We start from the raw sequence: 8,948 nt of genomic DNA on the forward strand, positions 1-8,948 counted from the left end.
CCATACTGCTGGGGCTTATACTTAGCGCATCCTATTTTTCGCAAAACTTTTGTTGGTCAAATTTTTAAGTTTTGGAAAGGGTGATGAACTCGTAACCCATTATTGGCTCCGGTACCAACTATGGTAGAACCACCCAATATAACACACTTACGGAGGCACTAGTCTTCCACCAGACACTAAGCACCCCGAAAGCGAGCTATAGTGGGCGGTATCCATCGGGCACACCCCAAGGGAGAACCCAAAAGATCCACATTTTCCCCAAGAATCCAATAATGAGAATGAGTTACAATACTTTATACATTTCATACATCTAGAGTTCTTAGAAATTCATTATTACATTGCCAAATGTCAGAGTGCGGAATATTAAATAGTGGAATAAAAATAAACATCTAGCAACGAGGATCCATCTGTGCCCACCAGAAGGATCCTTCACACAATGGTACTCCTCAAGCATTACCTGCAACAGGGGTAAATAAACCCTGAGTACACAATGTACTCACAAGACTTATCCGACTAGTGGGAATAGCTTCCCGACTCCAAGGGACATGCAAAGCTTAATGGTTTGCTGGTTTCCTTTTTGCAGAAAGCAATACTAATAGTGAGTCCTTATTTATGTTATTATTAATAGCCATATTAATTTATTATCTAGCCATTCTATGTAAGCACCTATTCTACTTTCAAGCAAGAGTTGAGCAATTAGTTCCATTTCATCACCTTCCATCTTCCAGTTCTTACTATGGTTCTAGACATGAAACAAGTCATACCGGATTGTCCAACAATTTGCAAATCAATGCCCCTAGCTGGGTACCCCAAAAACACATGCCCCTCTTGTACCCCAGGCACAAGTAGGACCAACCCGCCACCCTCCTGTCATGGGGTCTAGGTCCCGTCCAAACATGGACTCCAAGCCCCCGCTCCTAAGTCTCAGACTTAGTGTGGTGCAAGGACCTCCACCATCCCCATCTCCAATCAGTTGGTCCAGAAAGAGCGAAAACCCATGACAAGAGAACAATAAGTCTTCCATGCGCCCATACCCAAGTATGTGCTCGGGATAATAAATCTGTGACTTGCCTCGATGACTTATGCAACGACCGGTCCTTAACCAACACAGATAGGGAAAAAGTGTAACCAAGTTATGCCCTGTTGGCCGTAGGACACAACCTCTTACACCCACCAATTCCCAAACCATATCCATGCTCGGTCACCATTTCCTTTCTAGCCTTTATCATGAGTGATCATAATTATCACCTATTGTGAGTAACGGCAGGTTACTCACACTACCAAAATCCTGAGCATCGTAGCTACTTGACCTATACTAGTAGGACTCATAGGCATATATCTTTATGCATGTAGTTTCCATAAAATGCCTATAATGTAAATGCACATCATATATATTCGGTGATCATAAAATATGGGTTATGCACCAGGGCTTGCCTTGGGCAGGCGGTGGGTCAACAAAGTCAGCACCAAAAGGCTCCGGGGCTCCCTCCTGCATGAGGATCTCCTCCTCGTACTCCTCAATGACCTCTTCGTAATCCTGTTCGTCCACGGGCACAAACTCGACCAACTCATGATCTATATGCATGAAATGATGATGCAACACTTAGTAATACGACAAGAGTAGCTCTTAAAAGAAAATACATCTATCAAGCTACTAAGCGAGTTCTACCGACTAAGGTGCTAAGTTACCTACCATTAACACTAACAAGTATGAAGCATGGCATATATTATCTCAGCAACTAAAGGTATTCTTACTCTTAATACTGATGTACTCTATATATGACAAAATGAGGGTACTAGCTACTCTATTTATCAACCTACTCTAGGGCTACAAAAATTACAGTGGGTTCATAATAATCTAGTGTTCCTACTGTAAAAATTTCATGGCTAAAGCTATCATTAATTTGCCACAAAAATTCCTACAAATATTAATCTACAAAATACTAAGCTCTCTAAATTGAATTTATGAACCTATCAATATCATAGCTAACTACAAACTAACTACACCAATAGATAGATAGCATTTTTGTGAACCTAACAAATTTTGTTTCACTATTTTTGGACATCTACAAGATTTACTACAATTTATCAAAGTCTAGCTCAAAACTAAATTGAATAAGCATTTATTAATTCATTGGAAAATAGAAAACCAAATTTCAAACCACGGCCCATGTCCGCGTGATGCGCGCGCACTCATGCTCCACTGGCGTGGCCCTCGTGGAAGCGTGGCCCAGCCGAGCGACACTGGCCCACGATGGGAAGGCCCGCGCGCGATGGCTATTTTGCAAAAACACCCCAGACCTACCGATGAATCACCCTGAGACCCACGGCACTATTTCTATAGATAGTTACTTCACAAATAAGCCCTCAGAATAATTCGTCTTCATAATGGCGAAACCCTCGGCACCCGCGCGTGCACACCGGCGCGGCGGCGCTAGCACAGGGTGATTACGCCGGCCGGACCGGCCCTTCCCCGCCCCCAATTACAAGCCGATCCTCACCTAGGCATAAACCCAAAGTGAACGACGACGATGCAGCGAACGAAGATGATGTCCCAAGCTCCCTCCCTAATAGTGGGCACGTTCCCACGAACCAAGACACAGACAACATGAACAAGCTCAAGGATGGGCAACAGCAACATACCCCAAACCTACCGGTCGTGGTGGCTTGCTAGGAGACTGACCGAGCGAGTCTGGCCACGCGCGCACGGCAAGCCTCGTGATGGCGGTGGTGGCATGACTACGTCGGCAGCACTGAGTAGGCAGTAGCAGGGAAAAATAGGGTGCGCATGGGATAGAGTGGAGTAGGGCGAAGATACAGTGCCAACAAATTGGATGGAGGTGGACGAGTCTAGGGGAATTTGATAGGCGCTGCCATGGAGTCTTAAAGTGGCCGACAGTGAAGGAACTTCAAATTGGGGCTTGACCTCGGCTGGTAGCAGTAGTGGAAGTGTTCGGCGCATAGCTAGGTTCTTACCCAATCCTTAGGCACATGCAATTACATGGATTCGATGGGTGCTGTGAGCTGGCCTTGGCACGGCCCGATGACTCCAGCACGAAGCCATTACTGGCAGATGTAACTGGGAGCATAGAGCGATGCTCGCCACGCAATGCAACGGACAAGGCACACATAGGGAAGACACACGTGCTCATACAATTTAGCACGGCTCGTTAGGCACAGTGCATTGACTTGCAAGCAGACGGCGACCCAGCCACGTGTCGGCCCAGCGTCCTAGGTGGGTGCGATGCGAGCGGTGCAGCGTACGCGGGCGATGTAGACAAATGGCCATGACACACAGCAGCGTGTTGACGCGACACAATGCAGTGTAGGTAATGACACAGCGAATGGGCGGCAGTGGCACGGTGACAGGATGGCGGCGTAGCGACGCAGGCAGACGTGACGCCAGTGGTGAGAGCACACACGGGTGATCCAGCGCTTGCGGCTGAGGCTAGCAACCATGCGGGGACCCAGCGAGGCAGACAGCAATGGAGGAGTAGAGCAACTAGGCCAGCCGGCACTAGTGAGGCAATGCATGGGTGATCGCGTGCTTGGGCGTGGTAGCGTTGTGGCCATGGCCCACAACGTGGAGCCAACAACAGGCTAGTGCAGCGGTGGTGGTACGCGTGCGGTGTGCATGAGCGCGTGCTAGGGCGCGGCAACGAAGATGCAACCGGCATGGCAACACGCGCTTGGGTAGGCTAGTGCAGCACGGTGAGACGAACTGAGGCGATGACCACATCTAGACACAGACACCGACCAGAACGTGACATGCACAATTTTTAAAGCGATCCTAAAACCCAACTCGATGATCTAGTGGCGAAACTAACTATTTAACACTCGAGATGGTATGTCAAACTACTAAAACCAACCATGGAATTACACTACTTAATCCAATTCACCTACAAAAATTCCTGAACTTAGCTTCGTCGAAGCATTTCCTAACTTAAGAAATTCATATACGTTCTTATCGGTTTCGCGTCGACTTCGATTTCTACGCTATCAAGGATGCTAGCTAGCGAATCCCATTCTTGACCACAAGTATTTTACCGCCACCTACAAAGTTTGTACCACAAACTTTATTAAAGTGTTGGGTATGCATTCTATAGCATTTTCGTTCATTAAAGATTCATCTAGAACTCTAAGCGATATAATGCGACATAAAATATAACTTTCGTTTCATGTTTCCAATAAACGTTTCAAGTCACAGGAATTTATTTACACATTATATTTCAAACACTATCACATAAACATGATGCATATGTAATGTTTTAGCAAAAATTGTGCAATGTAACAATGAGGGTGTTACAAATCTACCCCCCTAAAACAAAATCTTGACCTGAGATTTCATGTGCCTAGTGTGGGAAAGGAGATAGGAAATTACATTTCAACATAGCAACTACCTATCAGAACTAGAGAGAAGGTGGGGGTAATGCTTCAATATATAGCTCTCTTATTCCCACGTGGCTTCATCCTCTGAATGGTTTTACCACTGCACCTTGTAGAACTTTACCACACTATTCCTTGTCACTCTTTCCTTTTCATCCAGGATTTTAATAGGGTGCTCAATATAAGTCAAATCTGGCTGGAGGGGAAGCCCTTCAATTTCCACAGCTTCATCAAGCACCTGCAAGCATTTCTTCAATTGCAATACATGAAACACATTGTGTACCAAAGATAAAATATCGGGAAGCTAGAGATGATAAGCAACTGGGCCACACTATGCCAAAACCTTATAAGGACCCACATATCGAGGGGCTAGCTTACCATGGATATCAAACCGATGCACCCCTCTCATAGGAGACACCTTGAGATACACATAATCTCCAACTACAAACTGCAAGGGCCTTCTTCGCTTGTTCATATAAGCTTTCTGTTGGCTCTGAGCTGCCTTCAAGTGACTCTAAATAATGCTCACTTGCTCTCAAGCCTCTTCGATGAAATCAGGCCCAAAATATCCACAGTCTCCCACTTCAACCCAGTTAAGTGGTGTCCTACATTTCTTTCCATAAAGAGCTTCAAATGGTGCCATGCGGATGCTCTCTTGGTAGCTATTATTGTAAGAAAATTCAGCTAACTTTAGGCATCCATCCCACTTCTCAGGAAAAGAAATGGCACAAGCTCTCAACATATCCTCGAGCACCTGGTTCACCCTTTTAGTTTGACCATCAGTTTGTGGATGACATGCTAAGCTTCTGAGCAAATGAGTACCAAGACATTGTTGTAGTTGCTCCCAGAAATGAGAGACAAAAACCGACCCTCTATCAGAGATGATAGTAAGGGGAACTTCATGTAGGGTCACAATCTGATCAAAGTATATCTCAGCATACTTCTTGGCTATATATAAAGTGTTCACCGGGATAAAATGAGTAGACTTAGTGAGACGGTCCACAATGACCCAAATAGAGTTATAGCCCGTGGTTGTGCAGGGTAAACCCACAATGAAATCCGTGGAAATATCTTCCCATTTCCACACAGGAATGGGCAAGGGCTGCAAATATCTGGGAGTACGCATATGATCTGCTTTAACTGTCCCACAAGTGTCGCCCTCCATGATGTACTAGGTGATGTCCTACTTCATGTTGGACCACCAGTACAAGTGGCACAAATCATGGTACATCTTGTTGCTGTCAGGATGAATAGACAGCTTTGAATGATGAGCTTCATTCAAAATCTTCCTTTTCAGCTCATCATTTGATGGAACCACCAATCTATCCTTGTACCTCACTACATCTTGGTCATCAATACTAAAGTGAGGGCCATGCCCTTTGGCAATAATTTCCTAATGTGAAGAATTTCCTTAGGGTCTTGCCTTTGCTCTAGAATAATCTACTCCAGCAATTCATAGGTCAAGGCAATGTGAGCCAACACCTCTGCATGGTTGAGAGACAAAGGTGTTTCCTCAACTTGATGTGACTTTTAGCTCAAAGCATCAGCCACTACATTGGCCTTTCCTGGGTGGTAATGTAACTCCAAGTTATAATCCTTAATCAATTCAACCATCTCCTTTCCCTCATATTCAACTTAGACTGGGTGAAAATATATTTGAGGCTCTTATGATCTGTAAAGATGTGTACTTTGCTACCCAATAGATAGTGCCTCCAAATCTTTAGAGCGTGGACCACAGCAGCCAGCTCTAAATCATGAGTGGGATAATTTAATTCGTGTTTTTTTAGTTGGCGCAAAGTATAAGCTATCACACGCCCATCTTGCATAAGCACACATCCCAACCTATCTTCAAGGCATCATAGTATACATCAAAAGGCCTGTCAATATCTTGTTGGGCCAACATAGGAGCAGTGGTCAGAAATGTTTTCAAAGCTTGGAAGGCTTCTTCACAGGCTAGGCCCCAATCAAACTTGGCTTCTTTTTGGAGCAGCTTAGTCATTGGCTGAGCTATCATGGATAAATCTAGAATAAAACACCGATAGTACCCAGCTAGACCAAGGAACTAACGGATCTAGTGCATAGACTTGGGAGACTTCCAATTCAGCACATCCTACACCTTGCTGGCATCTAAAGAAATGCCATCAGGTGTCAACACATGCCCCAAAAACTACACTCGATCTAACCAAAATTCACACTTGCTGAATTTAGCATACAGCTTGTGTTCCCTCAATCAAGCCAGTACTATCCAAAGGTGTTGGGCGTGCTCTTCATCATTCTTGGAATATATCAGGATATCATCAATGAATACCACAACAAACTTGTCTAGCTCTAGCATAAAGACTGAATTCACCAGTTACATGAAGAATGCAGGAGCGTTGGTGAGACCAAAAGACATTACTAGGTACTCATACAGCCCATACCTAGTAGAAAAAGTTGTCTTTGGTATATCATGTGGTCTAATTTTGATCTGATGATAGCCTGAACGGAGGCCAATCTTGGAGAACACCTTGGCACCAACTAGCTAATCGAACAAAGTATCTATGCAGGGCAAAGGATACTTGTTCTTAATGGTTACCACATTAAGAGGGTGGTAATCCAAACACATCCACAGAGTACCATCCTTCTTCACAAAAATGGCTGGACAGCCCCATGGTGAAGAGCTAGGATGGATAAAGCCTTTTTCCAACAATTCTTCTAGCTGCTTCTTTATTTCAGCCAACTCCTTTGGAGCCATGCAGTATGGGCGTCGAGAGATAGGAGTAGTACCAGGCTCTAGCTCAATGGAGAATTCCACCTCTCTCTCCGGTGGCAACCTAGGTAAATCTTCAGGAAAGACATCCGGGAACTCACATACTACCGAAATAGATGAAAGATCAGGAGAGGCTTTAGCATGAGCAGCAATAGGTAAGACTGGATCTAAGGGTACAAGAAGAGACATCCTATCCTCAGAAAAAGGAAGCCGTAACTCCACAATTCTCTGCTTCAAATCCAATACTACCACATATACTCGCAACCAGTTCATTCTGAGAATTTCATCAATGCATTGCCCAGGTAGCACCATGAACTAGAGACGGTAAGTGTGAGTGGCTAATACCAAGCTCACTGTGTTTGTTCGAGTATTGATGCACATCTGCGCACCTAGAGTACGGATTCTATAGGCATACGATATAGCCATAAGAGGTATATTGTGCCGGTCTACAAATCCCATGCTCATAAATGAATGTGATGCACCAGAATCAAATAACACATAAGCTAGGTGGGAATCAACGGTGAACATACTAGCCATCATTAGTTCCTGCTGCAATATCTACTCAACATCCGTGAAATTCACCTACCCGAATCGGATGGCTGGCACTTTCATCTTGATCACGGTCTGCTTGACTAGCCTGGAGTTAGCCGATGGTTGAGCAGACTAGGTTGGCTGGTTATGGGGACACTCTCAAGCATAGTGACCATCCTTGCCACATTTGAAACAAGCACCTAGCTTGTTTCCCTATCCCATCCAAGGTGGAGCCTACTATCCTTGGGGTTGATGCTGTGGCACCTGTTGAGTAGGTGCATGATACTGTGTGGAAGAAGCCTGAGAAGTATGTTGGGGCTGCCAAAACCAATGCTCGCCTGATGATTGATAGGGCACCCATCGAACAACCTATACTTTCTGAGTATGGGGGTGGCTAGAAGACCCTGTAGCCACCCGCTTTCTCTTCAATTTTGCCTAGGAATCCCACTGCAAGCCCTCCATGGCGATGACAGCATTCATCAATGGCCCAAAGGTCTGATAGTTCCTAGTATACAATTTCTCCTAAAGGCTGCAAGAGAGGCCATGATAGAAGCGGTCCCTCTTCTTCTCATCTATGTCCACATGAGTGCTAGCATACTAAGACAAGTGATTGAACTTATCAATGTAGTCCATCACTATCATACTCCCTTGCCATAGGTCTAGGAACTCCATCAGCTTCCTATTGAGGATACCAGCAGGAATATAGAACTCTTAGAATGCTATGGTGAACTCCTACCAGGTCACCTGCTGATCTGGCTGCTGCATGGCATTGAAGGTATCCCACCATGCACTTGTAGACCCCAACAACTGCTGTGTTGCAAAGCGCACCTTCTGCTCATTAGTCATGTTGAGCAATAGGAACTTCTGCTCCAGAATGTGAAGCCAATGCTCTGCATCTAGGGGCTCAACTGATGGTGTGAACATGGGTGGGTGAGTCTTGAAGAAAACCTGGTAAGAGCAGGGCCCCTTAGGACCGCGGGTACCACCCCTGTTCCCGCCATTGCCCCCATGGCCTCCATGAGCAAAGCTAGTGACAACCTGTGCCATCAGCTCCATGGCACGGGCAGACTCACGGCGAGCAGTCATCAGTTCCACCATCATCTCCGCATAAGTCATTAGTGGTGGCGGTGGCGGTGGTAGAGGAGGAGGAGCCAATAGTGGAGCCTCAAGGCTCTCCCCGTTGTCATGCTTGTTGGCCCAGCCACTCTCACCCTAGCCCTCGCCAAGACCGTGGCCCACACCGGCACTGGTACTCCCTCATCTAGACCTCAGATTCATTTGT

This window comes from Miscanthus floridulus, chromosome 2 (genome assembly GCF_019320115.1).
Source record: "Miscanthus floridulus cultivar M001 chromosome 2, ASM1932011v1, whole genome shotgun sequence".
NCBI lineage: Eukaryota > Viridiplantae > Streptophyta > Magnoliopsida > Poales > Poaceae > Miscanthus > Miscanthus floridulus.